The sequence below is a fragment of the Haliotis cracherodii genome, unplaced genomic scaffold (genome assembly GCF_022045235.1).
Source record: "Haliotis cracherodii isolate W230 unplaced genomic scaffold, xgHalCrac1.p SCAF_18, whole genome shotgun sequence".
Classification (NCBI taxonomy): domain Eukaryota; kingdom Metazoa; phylum Mollusca; class Gastropoda; order Lepetellida; family Haliotidae; genus Haliotis; species Haliotis cracherodii.
Window position 1 is genome coordinate 15,504,834 of NW_027266273.1, and position 15,110 is coordinate 15,519,943.

Genomic DNA, 15,110 nt, shown 5'->3' on the forward strand with positions numbered 1-15,110 from the left:
TCCACATGCGTTTGTTTGAGTTGGTATTTTAGAAACGCGATAAAAACCTGCGAAACCATATACAAACAGATACATTAAAATTAAACATTTTTAAAAAGTACATCAATAAATAGTATTTATATATCTGTAGTGAATTCTATAACCAAGAACAATTATTTCTTTGGCCTATCTAATTATTGTTCCTATTGTTGTTTGTACTAATGTACTAATCGTCCATCTATTCAATAGAAATAGCAAGTTATATGATAATTAAATTGTGTATAATGTGCATATTGAAAACTAGTTTGTAACGCACTGTATCTATAATGATTCTCAAGGATAGCACTGCAATTAGATTTATTAGGACTTTATACATGCATCCAGGTATACATGCATCTACACCAAAAACTGGTTGCACTGGTCCCCTCAAGAAGGTGTTTACATTCCGCATGCATGATATCTATTTTACAAAACTTACTGCACACTCGAACGGTAGCTTTGCATCCACTGCCAGCATTTACATACACGGCCTCGCCTCTAACTTTGATTATGGACAAATCTCCTTTGCATTTGTCATTGGAGAGTTCGTCTATAAGTTTGACACGCGCCTTGGTTGCGTAGCCCTCTATTATTCCCATGATTGGCATTGATTCAAATTTGCATTTCACAATATAAAATCGTTTTCTAGACTTTCGTCCACGCTTGCGCCGTCTCCTGTTCCTTCTCCTCTTGCTTCTCTTTCGACCTCGCTTAGATTTTCGGTTTCGCCTTTTCCCTCCTCTCTTAGACTTTCGGCCACCCTTGCGACGTCTCCTGTTCCTTTTCCTCTTGCTTCTCTTTCCACCTCGTTTAGATTTTCGGTTTCGCCTTTTCCCTCCTCTCTTAGACTTTCGGCCAACCTTACGACGTCTCCTGTTTCTTCTCCTCCTGCTTCGCTTTCCACCTCGTTTAGATTTTCGGTTTCGCCTTTTCCCTCCTCTCTTAGACTTTCGGCCACCCTTACGACGTCTCCTGTTCTTTCTCCTCTTGCTTCTCTTTCCACCTCGTTTAGATTTTCGGTTTCGCCTTTTCCCTCCTCTCTTAGACTTTCGGCCACCCTTACGACGTCTCCTGTTCCTTCTCCTCCTGCTGCGCTTTCCACCTCGCTTAGATTTTCGGTTTCGCCTTTTCCCTCCTCTCTTAGACTTTCGGCCACCCTTACGACGTCTCCTGTTCCTTCTCCTCTTGCTTCGCTTTCCACCTCGCTTAGATTTTCGATTTCGCCTTTTCCCTCCTCTCTTAGACTTTCGGCCACCCTTACGACGTCTCCTGTTTCTTCTCCTCCTTCTTCTCTTTCCACCTCGCTTAGATTTTCGGTTTCGCCTTTTCCCTCCTCTCTTAGACTTTCGGCCACCCTTACGACGTCTCCTGTTTCTTCTCCTCCTGCTGCGCTTTCCACCTCGTTTAGATTTTCGGTTTCGCCTTTTCCCTCCTCTCTTAGACTTTCGGCCACCCTTACGACGTCTCCTGTTTCTTCTCCTCCTGCTGCGCTTTCCACCTCGTTTAGATTTTCGATTTCGCCTTTTCCCTCCTCTCTTAGACTTTCGGCCACCCTTGCGACGTCTCCTGTTTCTTCTCCTCCTGCTGCGCTTTCCACCTCGCTTAGATTTTCGGTTTCGCCTTTTCCCTCCTCTCTTAGACTTTCGGCCACCCTTACGACGTCTCCTGTTTCTTCTCCTCCTGCTGCGCTTTCCACCTCGTTTAGATTTTCGGTTTCGCCTTTTCCCTCCTCTCTTAGACTTTCGGCCACCCTTGCGCCGTCTCCTATTTCTTCTCCTCCTGCTGCGCTTTCCACCTCGTTTAGATTTTCGGTTTCGCCTTTTCCCTCCTCTCTTAGACTTTCGGCCACCCTTACGACGTCTCCTGTTTCTTCTCCTCCTGCTGCGCTTTCCACCTCGTTTAGATTTTCGATTTCGCCTTTTCCCTCCTCTCTTAGACTTTCGGCCACCCTTACGACGTCTCCTGTTTCTTCTCCTCCTGCTGCGCTTTCCACCTCGCTTAGATTTTCGGTTTCGCCTTTTCCCTCCTCTCTTAGACTTTCGGCCACCCTTGCGCCGTCTCCTGTTTCTTCTCCTCCTGCTGCGCTTTCCACCTCGTTTAGATTTTCGATTTCGCCTTTTCCCTCCTCTCTTAGACTTTCGGCCACCCTTACGACGTCTCCTGTTTCTTCTCCTCCTGCTGCGCTTTCCACCTCGCTTAGATTTTCGGTTTCGCCTTTTCCCTCCTCTCTTAGACTTTCGGCCACCCTTACGACGTCTCCTGTTTCTTCTCCTCCTTCTTCTCTTTCCACCTCGCTTAGATTTTCGGTTTCGCCTTTTCCCTCCTCTCTTAGACTTTCGGCCACCCTTACGACGTCTCCTGTTTCTTCTCCTCCTGCTGCGCTTTCCACCTCGCTTAGATTTTCGGTTTCGCCTTTTCCCTCCTCTCTCAGACCTTCGGCCACCCTTGCGACGTCTCCTGTTTCTTCTCCTCCTGCTGCGCTTTCCACCTCGTTTAGATTTTCGGTTTCGCCTTTTCCCTCCTCTCTTAGACTTTCGGCCACCCTTGCGACGTCTCCTGTTTCTTCTCCTCCTGCTGCGCTTTCCACCTCGCTTAGACTTTCGGTTTCGCTTTTTCCCTCCTCTCTTAGACTTTCGGCCACCCTTACGACGTCTCCTGTTTCTTCTCCTCCTTCTGCGCTTTCCACCTCGTTTAGATTTTCGATTTCGCCTTTTCCCTCCTCTCTTAGACTTTCGGCCACCCTTACGACGTCTCCTGTTTCTTCTCCTCCTGCTGCGCTTTCCACCTCGCTTAGATTTTCGTTTTCGCCTTTTCACTCCTCTTTTAGACTTTCGGCCACCCTTACGACGTCTCCTGTTCCTTCTCCTCCTGCTGCGCTTTCCACCTCGTTTAGATTTTCGGTTTCGCCTTTTCCCTCCTCTCTTAGACTTTCGGCCACCCTTGCGACGTCTCCTGTTCCTTCTCCTCTTGCTTCGCTTTCCACCTCGCTTAGATTTTCGGTTTCGCCTTTTCCCTCCTCTCTTAGACTTTCGGCCACCCTTACGCCGTCTCCTGTTTCTTCTCCTCCTTCTTCGCTTTCCACCTCGCTTAGATTTTCGGTTTCGCCTTTTCCCTCCTCTCTTAGACTTTCGGCCACCCTTGCGACGTCTCCTATTGCTTCTCCTCTTGCTTCTCCTTCCACCTCGCTTAGATTTTCGGTTTCGCCTTTTCCCTCCTCTCTTAGACTTTCGGCCACCCTTACGACGTCTCCTGTTTCTTCTCCTCCTGCTGCGCTTTCCACCTCGCTTAGATTTTCGGTTTCGCCTTTTCCCTCCTCTCTTAGACTTTCGGCCACCCTTGCGACGTCTCCTGTTTCTTCTCCTCCTTCTGCGCTTTCCACCTCGCTTAGATTTTCGGTTTCGCCTTTTCCCTCCTCTCTTAGACTTTCGGCCACCCTTACGACGTCTCCTATTCCTTCTTCTCTTGCTTCTCCTTCCACCTCGTTTAGATTTTCGATTTCGCCTTTTCCCTCCTCTCTTAGACTTTCGGCCACCCTTGCGACGTCTCCTGTTTCTTCTCCTCTTGCTCCTCTTTCCACCTCGTTTAGATTTTCGGTTTCGCCTTTTCCCTCCTCTCTTAGACTTTCGGCCACCCTTACGCCGTCTCCTGTTTCTTCTCCTCCTTCTGGGCTTTCCACCTCGCTTAGATTTTCGGTTTCGCCTTTTCCCTCCTCTCTTAGACTTTCGTCCACCCTTGCGCCGTCTCCTGTTTCTTCTCCTCCTGCTGCGCTTTCCACCTCGCTTAGATTTTCGGTTTCGCCTCTTCCCTCCTCTCTTAGACTTTCGGCCACCCTTACGACGTCTCCTGTTTCTTCTCCTCCTGCTTCTCTTTCCACCTCGTTTAGATTTTCGGTTTCGCCTTTTCCCTCCTTTCTTAGACTTTCGGCCACCCTTACGACGTCTCCTGTTTCTTCTCCTCCTGCTTCGCTTTCCACCTCGCTTAGATTTTCGGTTTCGCCTTTTCCCTCCTCTCTTAGACTTTCGGCCATCCTTACGACGTCTCCTGTTTCTTCTCCTCCTGCTTCTCTTTCCATCTCGTTTAGATTTTCGGTTTCGCCTTTTCCCTCCTCTCTTAGACTTTCGGCCACCCTTACGACGTCTCCTGTTTCTTCTCCTCCTGCTTCGCTTTCCACCTCGTTTAGATTTTCGGTTTCGCCTTTTCCCTCCTCTCTTAGACTTTCGGCCACCCTTACGCCGTCTCCTGTTTCTTCTCCTCCTTCTGGGCTTTCCACCTCGCTTAGATTTTCGGTTTCGCCTTTTCCCTGCTCTCTTAGACTTTCGTCCACCCTTGCGCCGTCTCCTATTTCTTCTCCTCCTGCTGCGCTTTCCACCTCGCTTAGATTTTCGGTTTCGCCTCTTCCCTCCTCTCTTAGACTTTCGGCCACCCTTACGACGTCTCCTGTTTCTTCTCCTCCTGCTTCTCTTTCCACCTCGTTTAGATTTTCGGTTTCGCCTTTTCCCTCCTCTCTTAGACTTTCGGCCACCCTTGCGACGTCTCCTGTTTCTTCTCCTCCTTCTTCTCTTTCCACCTCGCTTAGATTTTCGGTTTCGCCTTTTCCCTCCTCTCTTAGACTTTCGTCCACGCTTACGACGTCTCCTGTTTCTTCTCCTCTTGCTCCTCTTTCCACCTCGTTTAGATTTTCGATTTCGCCTTTTCCCTCCTCTCTTAGACTTTCGGCCACCCTTACGACGTCTCCTGTTTCTTCTCCTCCTGCTGCGCTTTCCACCTCGTTTAGATTTTCGGTTTCGCCTTTTCCCTCCTCTCTTAGACTTTCGGCCACCCTTACGCCGTCTCCTGTTTCTTCTCCTCCTGCTGCGCTTTCCACCTCGCTTAGATTTTCGGTTTCGCCTTTTCCCTCCTCTCTTAGACTTTCGTCCACGCTTGCGACGTCTCCTGTTCCTTCTCCTCTTGCTTCTCCTTCCACCTCGCTTAGACTTTCGGTTTCGCCTTTTCCCTCCTCTCTTAGACTTTCGGCCACCCTTGCGACGTCTCCTGTTCCTTCTCTTCTTCCTTCTCTTTCCACCTCGTCGAGATGATCTTCTCTTAGACTTTACTTTCTTGCATATCATCTTACCAATGAAACAGTTTCGGTTATTTTGCCGAGATTTAGCTGAAATGTAACAGTGCAGTGTGTTACTGGTTCGTGAAGTTTCTTTTCATGTGGAACAATCTGGCTCTCGCATGTCTTGGTGACAGATGCGCATTTTTCTATTGCAGAAACATACATTGTCAAACACTGATATATATCAATAGGATATATTTGCATAACTCATTGCACGATTTTAATATTTCCTCAAATTACTCAAATATTCATAAATGATTTGCATCAAAGTAAGCTTTCATTTAACAACCAACCAGAGGCAACTTTTGTTTTTAAACATGACATGGTTACATATGATGAAAAGTTGCTCGACAGTTTTTGTGTTACAAAGCAGATTACGCACATGTCTTGATTTAAGCTGTCTTAATAACTCAGTTGTTTTATCTCTTACATATCATAAGTTTGTTAATACTTACTTCAGTGGGGACAGTATCTGCTTCAAAAGACACGCTGTATGTTGAGCCACAAAAAAGACTAGACCATGGTAGAAGGTATGGTTTAATTACAAACAAGGCATACATTAATTAGGCAAAAAGCAAACGATATTCATGTTTGGCAATATTCTCTACATGAAGCACCTTATGACCGTGCCATACCGTTTTAATTGTTTAAAAGTATCTATTTTCATTAAAACACTGTTAAAATCAAGATTATTAGTGAATAAATTTTAGATTGACATAATGTTAATAGAAGAGACGGGTAATGTGGGTAAAGTCAATTCTTCCGAATGCTCGCTGGTATGTGTGCGTTTAACTGTTCTCAGACAGTTTTGTTTTGTTTTTTAAAATCTCGATCATCTAATCTTAACTCTGATACGGGAAGCTGGTTAGTGTGCTTCTAATGCGCTAGGTACCCTTTCTGACTACGCCGCCAAAATTCTCACTTTAGAGAGATCTGTAGAATTTAACATTTTGAAATTGTTTAACCACACACGGGTGAAACGAACATCTATAAGACAGTATCATGTGCTTGATCTGGAACAAATAGATGAAAAACTGTGCACGTTTAAACATTCACTCACTGATGAAATGAGGTAACAACGCAGTGACGTCATAAGGAACGTTCGGACTTATGTAAGGCAATTAACGTCGTAAAATATAAATATAACCGTGTTTTGTCTGATATATAACGCCGCGTTGCTTTGATGATTTGACGTTTAGCCACTGATTAGTTTTGACAATGGATTCACTGCAACTTTTTGTCGCTAAAACCCCCGATACACGCGTGATACTTTGAGTTGCGCGGTGTACCCAAAAATATGCATCCTTTAGGATCATTTACTTGTAGATTTCAATAGATGGCTGTCCTTTTTTCAATTACCTTTACGCTTACGCGAATGTTACCTAGTTATGAGTGAGTGAATGAGAGAGTGAGCTTGGCTGAATGACGCTTTTGGCAATATTGCGACAATATCACGGCGTAGCGAGTGAACGCTTTCACCACTAGGCTACACCACAGTCTCTCGTTGTTCTGTACAATTATTAACATTAATATATCATTAATGAAAAATGAATAGCTGCAACTTTGAAGAAAAGAAAGAAAACCAGCTGTGCTTTTTTAATGAATTTACCCAAATACTGTAAAAAGATATATCAAATGTAACAATGTAGTGTCGTTCGTCAGTTTTGATTTGTTATAAAAAAAACATACTATTACAAAGATTCATTTGAAATTTACATCATATTTAGCAAATTCGAATTATGTCGTAAAACCATTTAAAATATTAACATACATATCTTAAATCAAACACCACATTGGTACATTGATACAGTTATGAGAAGAATAATATTATATTAACAAATTAAATGTAATAGGATTTGAAAAAGAAAAAATAGAATCATTATTCTCTAATTGTTCTTGATTTTTAAAAAAAATCATATATAAGCAGGGTCAAAATATACTTTGAATGACAAATACACACAAAACTTACGCTGTTCATAACAATCATATGACACATATACAATATGTTAATGGCGTAATTGTTATTTGAACTCATCCTCAGGTGAACGATGTTATTTCAACAAGACACAAAAAAAATTAAAACTGATCCAAACACCTGAATATATATATATAGAAGAAATAAACATGAGGTACCCGGAAAACCCGCAAAAATCAATGAGCTCACATCTCTTGCACAGTTTAAACACGGCTCCACACCCTTTCCGCACAAGAACCAAAACTCTCTTCCGTCTGATCCAATGTTTGAATGTCTTTCCTCTTTTGCATTTTCTCCCGGGTATTTTATTGGCAATCCTGAGGGTGACCCTTCTTCTTCCATTTCGTCTAATGAACGAGCGGATCACTTTCCCAGAAAGAGAGCATTTTCTTCTCCCATTTTTTTTGCTGACACACTTGACTGTAGTTTTAGCACATCTGCGACCTATTTAAAAGGATTGTATAATCAGAAACATATTGAGTATGAATTTGCTTCTTGGTAATCAGTTATTTTGTATGTTCGTATTGTATAAGTGAGCAAGGTACCTCGAACTATACAGAATATTAACTAGTCGTAGCATCATAACATCACCAATGTTTGATATTTTGAACATATAGGTAGATTATTTCATTGAATATACTCTTAATTCCAAGGTAAAACAGTGTGTGCAATTTCATGAAATGACAAAATTGTCAACAGTTTGGGTGAGGGAGTGAGTTTGTTAAACGTCGCGTTGTAGTTAAGTATTTCAGTTATATCATTTATGTGATGTGTTAGTTTGACGTGGGAGGAACACCAGAAGTAATGCATGTCTTTGACGTTTGCCATTTTGGTAAAACCCGTGCCTACTTAGTAACAGAAGGGAACACAAATTATCAGTAATACTTACTATGAGAGAAGAACATTAGATTTAAATCAGCCTTCAATTACGATTACTATTACTATAATTTTCAGGATATATATATATATATATATATATATATATATATATATATATATATATATATATATATATATATATATATATATATATATATATATATCTTCGAAATTAGATTCTTGCTCCTTGCCAATTTTTAAAAGCAAAAATTAAAAGAGTAGAATGTCTTTTAAATCAGACCTGACAGCTTAATTTCAACGAGATCTATTTTAAACTAAACAATCTCAATGTATACGATTTTTGGCTGAAACGCTTAGGAAATACTCTAACGGTCCACCCTTACTGAAATTGCTTGAACGTAAAGTAGCTTTTATACATTTAGGGTATCATTTTGTTGATCTTACCAGATCGTCTCCCTACTTTTCTTCGTCGTTTTCCCTTTCTCCTTCTCTTCCCACTACCTCGGCGGCGACCACCTCGGCGTCGATCTTTCTTTCCTTTACGTCTCTTTCCTCCTCTTCGTTTGCGTCCTTTTCTTTTTCCACCTCTCCTCTTTCTTCTCCGTTTGCCCCCACTTCGTTTGCGTCCTTTTCTTTTTCCACCTCTCCTCTTTCTTCTCCGTTTGCCCCCACTTCGTTTGCGTCCTTTTCTTTTTCCACCTCTCCTCTTTCTTCTCCGTTTGCCCCCACTTCGTTTGCTTCCTTTCCCTTTCCTTTTTCCTTTTCCACCTCTATCCTTTCTTCTCCGTTTGCCCCCACTACCTCGGGAGCGACGTTTACTACGAATCCGTTTACGGCTACCACTTCGACGTCGATCTCTCTTTATTTTACGTCTCTTTCCTCCACTTCGCGCTTTTTTCCTACCGCTTTGTTTGCTTCCTTTTCGTTTTCGTCTTCTTTTTCTACTTTTACCATTCGCGCTCCGTTTACCACCTTTTCCTATTCGATAAATGGTGATTATTAGAAGACATAGACGATCTATTTGTAGAGACGATTGATTCTAATATCATTTGTGTGCACAAAGGATCAGAATATGACACAAAAAACAATACGATCATGTCACAAAAGACAAGGTATGATATTTGGCTTAACACTATATTCATAATTTAAGATATGAGAAACATCTTTACACATCATTATGTAACTTTTCAGATGTGTTAATATAAAATAATAATCATACTTTGTTCACTTTACAAATTAGAAAGTGGCTTACCCCTGATGATGATGTTTGTTAATTTTCTGCTTACTTCAATCATCATTGGTACATGATAACCGGATGTTATGAGTTGCCAGTACAGTAAATATATCATATTTATTTTAAGATTACACCAAACCGCCAAAGCCGGATTTTTAAATTTCGAATATGAACTGATTCATATGTTGAGAACAAACACTGAGGTGGTAATTGGACAGTCGTATTATTTCGAATTATCTCGAATGAAAGAAAGAGGAAGAAAAATGATGTTAAAACATTTCATAAATCCCAGATAAGAGTCAAAAGGACACAGTGGTTTAACCAGGCTGAAATGACCAAAGACAATCGATATAAAACAATACAAAGGAAAACCTATGTAGTGACCACATGCTAAGAATCATGCATACAAACAAGTATCAATTTTGCATCAACCTTCCACCACAAGACAATATACCCATTAACAACAATGTGAACTTGGTATTAACGGAAAACGCTCTGTACTTCTGCAGTTGATCGTTCTGCCATACAGTATTCGACGTATGAGCGACCCGTCTCAATAAAAGCCAAAATCATGTTTTAATAACAAAATTCAACTGTCATGTGTTGAGACAACACTTAGTTTTCAATTCTGTATTGCAACTTGGGCGCCTTGTACGTTGAATACGGTAATTGAAAAGGAAATAGAAAAGAGCATGGGGAGTAAGGGTGCGCATGTGTTGAGGCGCAAAAGAGATATAAGAAAATGTAGTGTTTCTTCAGAATGTTATTGCATCTTAATATAGATAAGAAATGAGTACGACATGCAAATCCGTACATAACCGGTACCAAGATTACAATGCTACTTACTTCTCGAATCTGTGATTGTTAAAATAATGATGTATTGTCAATAAGCATAACTTGATATTCATGTTTGTCGTTGTAAAAACAATAATATTATTAACATAAATGTTGTAGATAATCTCTATCTTGGCAAGTTCACGAAACTGTTCAATGGTTCCACTGCAAATTATAAACTGGGATTAAGATACAAAACATTTTGCAAGCGCCTTCCAGGACCTGAAAGCGGAATTGGATGTTTAAAGCAGTCTGAAACCTCTTCTACCTCTTTGGACCACTTCGGATACCTTCCCCAACTCACGAAGCCACACGACATTGACAGGCGCCCTCACTACAATACCCGACACCATGTTCTTGTGCTACTGTCAGATAGTCCTTGCTTAAAATAATATCTGCTTATATGTTTCACATTGTCTTATTTAGTTAATATTAAATCAAAGTTCTTCACATCATTATCATCAAATTGGAGATGTATTCTTCACAGATACATGCCTCCGCCGTGTATCTAATGCCAGGTGAAATTATACATATCCTAATTAAATATTATTGTATAAATCCAATTATATATTCTGTATAAATCAGCAAGGTTTAAATCTCTGTGCCTGAGATGGTGTATATTTTATTGTTTACGCATGAGTAGTTATCTGAATCAGAAATGCAAGCAAACCGTTTTAAATAGTACAAATAGCAAACAGTAACACTTCATTCAAATGCTTTGTGAAAATAACACTTCTGGCTAGAAAGCTTAAAATGTACATTTCAACAAAAGATTGAAAAATGACTAGTTAATTACCAAATCAAATTTGCAGATATATTTAAAAAGGTTTTCACACATACGGTTTGAAGATCTTCGTCCTGTAATGTAATATTAAGAAGCAAATGTTTAACCTTCCGAATACTGACCACTACCTAATTTTGCAATTTACCCTTCCTCATTATTAATTATATTCTGCATTTAATGCCATTTTCTTTACACTATCAACTAATAAATACTTTTTTTTTAAATATATTTTTATTAATGATGATATTCTTTTACACTTGAAACAAAGAACTTATACATCCACATTTCACACTTACTGGAATTGGATCGTCGTCCTGTAATGGAAGTTAAAAAGCAACTATAATAACCTTCCTAATACTGACAATAACTCACATATACAAGACACAGTTTCTTTCATCGTTTCATTTTTGTTTGTATTCAGATAAGGAGTTTGCTTTAGACATTGGTTTCCAATGATAAATTGTACAATTTTCTTTTTATTTATTCATTCTGATCATGTAGACATATGAAAAAAGCGTACGTAGTATTACATATAAATTAGTTTTCAACTCTTTCGCGATGTCTTTGGAAAAGGTTATCAAACTTGCATTTACAATATAATGGAAAAGTAAATAGCGACAAATGCAAGCAGCAGTTGACCATTATCAGTGACATTCTACAGTTTATGGCCATTTCTTCACACTATCAAAAATGGAATACTGGCTTTTTAAAATACGATCTTCCACTTTCACACTTTAATATCATATATATTCTACAGTTTATGTTGTCTACTTTTCACCATCGACAATCAAATACTGGTTTCTCTAAACAAAAGTGTTAAGGCAGGTATCCTTTTACAATTGAAACAAAGAATGTACATGTTTTCTTTTAACACTCACTGGAGTTGGATCGTCGACCTGTAATGCAATGTTAAGAAACAACTGTTAAACCTTCATGATACTGGCCATAATTCAACTGAACTTAAAACTGTTTCTTTCCTGGTTTTATATTAGGTTGTATTCAAATATGGAGAATATTTCTGATACTGGTTTCCTATATTCATCGTCCATTAATTTAAAACAAATTCTTAGCCTTTTAAAAACAAATGGAAAATAGTTCAAATTTATTATAATCTTCATTCTGATGATGTATCGATATGAAGAGATTGCAATGAGTGTAGCTTATAAATAATATTTGACTTATTTCTTGATGTCCAAACGAAAAGGTTTTGTCATTGTTATATGAGATATTATGGCAATCACTATGATGACAGTTAATTCTACAGTTAATGCCCCTTTACACTGTCAAAAAAGGGAATACTGGTCTCTTTAAATATTGTCTGAATGAAGATGTTTCTTTGATATTGATACAATTTTTTTATATATTCTGTTTTCACACTTACGTGAAGAGGATCGCCTTCCTGTAATATAATTGTAAGGGGTAAATGTAATAATTCACATGTTAGTAGAACGTTTAAAGTTTGGATGACTAAAATACAGGATGCTTATTTTACCAAGCTAAGAATGGAAGCAATTATTGAATCTGAAAGTGATCGTTTTAAATGTTTTTCGCAAAGAATCAATCCTTTATCTCTTGAAACAACAAGTTCAATAATAATATCTCCTATTGTTTGGTTCTGACACTCAGTGCTAGAAACATATTATCGCGTCGTGTAAAGTAATGAAATAGAACATTAATCATGATCTAATGGAGCAATAATCAGGCCATAAATGATACCTAATTGTATGAAGGATTTTTAGATATTTGTGTTCTTTTCCATCTCCAATTGAATAAAAAACATTCGTGATTAACACGATACAAGTGGGAAATAGATTAATCTTACAACAATACATATTCTATGCATGTATGGATATGAGAAGTTTGCATTGTCAAAAGATCAATTTAGTGTTGAATATATATTACATTAAACTTTATTTATGCATACACTCTCGGGCAAAAGAAACTATACACCCATGTTTGATGGTAGGTAAAACTAGAAAAACAAGAAATGGTTATTCGATGGGTACGTATTTCGCACGGGTGTCGTAGTTATGTTTTGGATCTTAAGTTAGTAGTGATTCGGCGACTGATTTAGCCTTAATACGTTTTGATAACCAGTGTTATTTTTGGGTCAAATCAAACTTTCAAGAGTATATTTCTTGTTTGCCCAGCAATATTTTACAATCTTAATGAAATGACAAAAGCATCTTTAATGCAACATTCCCTTCATTATTATAAGCTATATTGCGCAGTTAATGTTGTTTACTTTACACTTTCAATAATGGATTAGTGGTTTCCTAAATATTGGTTCTTTATTTAAGCAAATATCCTTTGACACTTCAAACCAAAATATATACACCCGCTTTTAACACTCACTGGAGCTGGATCGTCGACCTGTAATGCAATGTTAAGAAACAACTGTTAAACCTTCAGGATACTGGCCATAATTCAACTAAACGTTAAACAGTTCCTTTCCTGGTTTTATGTTAGGCTGTATTCAAATAGGAAGAATGTTTCTGATACTGGTTTCCTAAATTCATCATCCACTAAAATGAAACAAATTCTTAGCCTATAAGAGACAAATGGAAAATAGCTTAAATGTATTATAATCTTCATTCTGATGATGTATCGATATTAAAAGATTGCAATTATTGTTACATATAAATCATATTTGACTAATTTCTAGATGTCTACCCGAAAAGATGTTGTCATTGTTATATACGATATTATGAAAATGACAAGGGTGACAAGTGCAAACGATGCTTTACCATTATTAGTTATGTTCTACAGTTAATGCCCCTTTTCTTTACACTATCAAAAATGGAATACTGGTTTTCCAACATATTGTCTTGTATTGAGGACGACATTTCTTTTAGTCTTGAAACAAAGAATTCATATATTCTGTTTTCACACTTACGTGAAGAGGAAACATATGATCGCCGTCCTGTAATAAAATTTGAAGTGGTAAATGGGATAATCTTCATAGTACTGACCATAATTTAACTATAGATGACACAGCTCCTTTCATGTATATATTATTTGGCACTGATTCATATGTTAGTTGAAGGTTTGAAATTTGGATTCCAATAATATAGGATGTATATTAGACCAAGCTAAGAATGGGAGTATTTATGTTTTATGAAATTGATGGTTTTAAGTGTTATTTGATTTTTTTATATCTTTTATCTCTTGAAACAACAAGGTCAATAATATCTCCTATTGTTTGGTTCTGATACTTAGTGCTAGAAACATATGATCACCGTCTTGTAAAGTAATAAAATAGAACATTAATCATGATCTAATGCAACAATAATCAGGCCATAAATGATACCTAATTGTATGAAGGATTTTTAGATATTTGTGTTCTTTTTCATCTTCTATTGAATAAAAACCATTCGTGATTAACACGATACAAGTGGGAAATAGATTAATCTTACAACAATATATCTTCTATGCATGTATGGATATGAGAAGTTTGCATTGTCAAAAGATCAATTTAGTGTTGAATATATATTACATTAAACTTTATTTATGCATACACTCTCGGGCAAAAGAAACTATACACCCATGTTTGATGGTAGGTAAAACTAGAAAAACAAGAAATGGTTATTCGATGGGTACGTATTTCGCACGGGTGTCGTAGTTATGTTTTGGATCTTAAGTTAGTAGTGATTCGGCGACTGATTTAGCCTTAATACGTTTTGATAACCAGTGTTATTTTTGGGTCAAATCAAACTTTCAAGAGTATATTTCTTGTTTGCCCAGCAATATTTTACAATCTTAATGAAATGACAAAAGCATCTTTAATGCAACATTCCCTTCATTATTATAAGCTATATTGCGCAGTTAATGTTGTTTACTTTACACTTTCAATAATGGATTAGTGGTTTCCTAAATATTGGTTCTTTATTTAAGCAAATATCCTTTGACACTTCAAACCAAAATATATACACCCGCTTTTAACACTCACTGGAGCTGGATCGTCGACCTGTAATGCAATGTTAAGAAACAACTGTTAAACCTTCAGGATACTGGCCATAATTCAACTAAACGTTAAACAGTTCCTTTCCTGGTTTTATGTTAGGCTGTATTCAAATAGGAAGAATGTTTCTGATACTGGTTTCCTAAATTCATCATCCACTAAAATGAAACAAATTCTTAGCCTATAAGAGACAAATGGAAAATAGCTTAAATGTATTATAATCTTCATTCTGATGATGTATCGATATTAAAAGATTGCAATTATTGTTACATATAAATCATATTTGACTAATTTCTAGATGTCTACCCGAAAAGATGTTGTCATTGTTATATACGATATTATGAAAATGACAAGGGTGACAAG

At 38.3% G+C, this 15,110-nt stretch overlaps 1 protein-coding gene and 1 pseudogene across 1 annotated transcript in view; both read right to left on the reverse strand.

The window, feature by feature from the left end:
* Positions 1 to 13,703, reverse strand: part of LOC139466063 (uncharacterized) — a gene marked incomplete at its 3' end in the record, with an annotated part of 61,091 nt that extends 47,388 nt beyond the window's left edge. The window contains exons 1-6 of the mRNA XM_071248077.1: positions 13,683 to 13,703; positions 13,142 to 13,159; positions 12,168 to 12,185; positions 11,665 to 11,682; positions 11,083 to 11,100; positions 10,843 to 10,860 (exon numbers count right to left, since the gene is read on the reverse strand). The remainder of the gene's footprint in view (positions 1 to 10,842; positions 10,861 to 11,082; positions 11,101 to 11,664; positions 11,683 to 12,167; positions 12,186 to 13,141; positions 13,160 to 13,682) is intronic.
* LOC139465979 (uro-adherence factor A-like) lies at positions 644 to 9,229 on the reverse strand (annotated as a pseudogene).
* Positions 13,704 to 15,110: the final 1,407 nt, after the last annotated feature.